The sequence below is a fragment of the Pterocles gutturalis genome, unplaced genomic scaffold (assembly GCF_000699245.1).
Source record: "Pterocles gutturalis isolate BGI_N339 unplaced genomic scaffold, ASM69924v1 scaffold32599, whole genome shotgun sequence".
Classification (NCBI taxonomy): domain Eukaryota; kingdom Metazoa; phylum Chordata; class Aves; order Pterocliformes; family Pteroclidae; genus Pterocles; species Pterocles gutturalis.
In genome coordinates, this window is record NW_010134259.1 from 40,546 (window position 1) to 43,396 (window position 2,851).

General features: G+C 40.1%; 1 protein-coding gene across 1 annotated transcript in view; it reads right to left on the reverse strand.

The window, feature by feature from the left end:
* LOC104467680 (PHD finger protein 21A-like) overlaps nucleotides 1-2,107 on the reverse strand; it is an 11,455-nt gene extending 9,348 nt beyond the window's left edge. Inside the window, exon 1 of the mRNA XM_010081536.1 lies at nucleotides 2,091-2,107. The gene's annotated coding sequence lies outside the window, so the exon portion shown is untranslated. The remainder of the gene's footprint in view (nucleotides 1-2,090) is intronic.
* Nucleotides 2,108-2,851: the final 744 nt, after the last annotated feature.

Genomic DNA, 2,851 nt, shown 5'->3' on the forward strand with positions numbered 1-2,851 from the left:
TATCATTATATGCTCAGGTAAGAGAGAATGTTAATTATCTGCAGTGTAATCTTCCGCCGTCTCCCTTAAAATGCTTCTATTATCGTTAATTAATTAATATTAAAGCAATACAGAACCTTGGCCTAAATACTATCCAAATTCAGAAAATTCAGGGCCTTCAGAACTAGATTTGAATGCTACAGAAATTCACTATTCTTGATGTAGCTTGCTGCCACCAGGCACTGCAGAAAACAGGGCAAGAAGTTATTATACTCTTTGGAGTTGTTACTCTTACACAGTGGGAAAAGACTCAGCTGTATACACACACAAGTCAGAGATGGAAAAGATCCCCACCACATTATCCAGTCCTTCTCTTGGGGCCAATGTAAAAAATGCGCTCACCAGCATGTTTGCTAGTTGTTTGTACTGCTTACTTTTAAAAGTCCCCAGAGGTGGAGCTGCCCCACCTTCTCCCTGAGGGGCTGTTCCCCAGTCCCATTCATTTGACTGTCAGGAAAGGGTTATTACAGTCAAGTGCTATTCTGCTCTCAAAAGTTACTATATAAAAAATAACCATTTAATTTCACATACATATTCCCTGGGTATCAGAATTGCATCCATTTATTTCAGTGACTCAGACACATGTGTACTATTTCTATTCCTGTTACATCTACAGAGCAAAAACAGTTCAGAGGCAAGAAGTTGGCTTCTATTCCCTATTGTATGTGGGCAGTAGAGTTGGTCTCTCAGTCTGTGTACCTACAGTGGTGCAACCACATAGATGAACATAAAGCAGCCTAACACTTTCTTAAAGCCCATTTCAAATGGTTGGGCCTCAATTATATGTGGTAATATGGTTCAAAAACAAAAGGTCAGGGGGAAAAGACCACTGACTCAGATTGCAGAAGGAGTTTGCACCACTGGTATGAAGAAATAAGCAAGCACCTTTTTTTTTTTTTTTTTTTTAAACTGTGCCTAGTAAGTGCTGCTGATTAACATGCAAGTACTTTACTGAAAGTATACTACAACTCCTGATAATTTTCATGCAGTTAATTGTTTCACCCATACTGAACACAGTACACTTTCAAACAGCCTACAGTGTACAGTCCCTCCATTATGTCATTTTTTGGACCTATGCAGTGACTCAGTCCAATTCTTACCACACTATTTATCTTCCAAAGTTTATGCCTGACCTTTAATCTTTTTCATAATGTTTTTGCAAGAAATAGAAACAATGAAACAACTGGATAATTCTCAGCAACTTAAAAAAGGTTGTGCTTTGAGTAGCAAATCTTATCTTTGAATAAAGAGAAGACACTCGGTTCCTCATAAATTGTAACAGGATGACCAGATTTCACTCAAGACAGATTTTGTGATCTCACCACAGGAGCAATGTATTTAGCCACGTCAGTACACCAGAACTGCCATAACCAGTGCTGCGAATGCTGCTCCTGGCTGTCCTGGGTGATCCATGTGGTTTCTCTCCTTCTCTCACTACAGAAACACCCCGACTTTTTGTTATTATGGTCTGTAAGTATTACTTTCCATTCTCTCCTTCCCCCTTTTTCATGGATGACAGATTCAATTCAGTCAGACGAGATCTCAGACAATGCACAAAGGAAATGAGCTCACCTAGCATACCTGGTGCCTCCCAATATTTCAATCCACTGAAAGAGTTATAAATAAAATCTCTACAGGATAAGAACATAGGTGCAGGAGGATAAAGGAAGGGTGTCAAAAGAATGCTGGACCATTTCACTGCACTGACTCAGGAAAATGATGAGCGAGACTAAAAAGACAAAATCTGCAACAATTTTCCTTGTGGCTGTTTCTGCGTATCTTTCTAAAAGTAACCCCCCCCCAAGAGTTACTTACGTCTGTGGAGCTGGGGCTAGGCAGGGACACAGGCTGAACAGCTGCAGGAAAAGTAAATGTGGTCTCTGTCTTTTCATTTTCAGGGGAGTCAGGATAACCAGACAGAGGGGACGTGGGGGTCAAAGCCCCAAACCCCAGCACCGTGTTGTATTTAGGTGGACGACCTACATATTAACAACAGAGAACACACACAAAAAAAAAAAAAAAAAAAAAGAAGCAAAACTGATCTTACATACCTTTGGCCAGTGGTCCTCATTGGCTAGCGTGAAAAAGGAAATGATGCAGCACAGAGAGGAAGTTAATATAAAAGTTACAAGTGGAAGGACAGAAGCAAAGATTTAACATTTTTTAGAAATCTTTAAGTAGAATTTTACAAGGAAAGAACATTTAAAAGATGTATTTCAGAAGGAAATAGAAATAAGCTCTGTAGAGGTTCAAATAATCATTCCCACAAAAGCAGCATGGGGACACTTGCCACCCCCAGAAATGAGGCCATTCAGTTTTTAGGGAAAACATGTTGGCATCAAAGCTAGAGAGAAGCTACAATAACTACTATTAAATCCTTTCTCCTGTTATCCCACACCTCCCTATCTTTCTAGTGCCAGCATAAATCTACACAAAGGTTAAGCCCTTTATCAGAGGCCAACACTCACCAACCCCCTCCTTCTCCTCCCCCTTATTTAAACCCACTCACCCACAGATCAACACTTTCTACCCTACTGGTACATTTTTAAAATTAGGCTACCTTAAGAACAGGTCCTGTTGTCTGCCCCGTAATGCCAGCACTACCAGTTGTAACCTTCCACTGGTCTTCTCCTGTAACCCTCCCCATGTTCTGTGTTCTTTCTTAAACTTTTTCAGTCAAGTATGTTTGGCTATCCTCATCTCCTATACGCTCCTTCAGACTAACAGAAGTGCAAAGTGTGCGCTAACAATTTTCATAAAATTATGTATGCAAAGCAAGACAGAAAAAAACCAGTATGTAACCATCATTTCT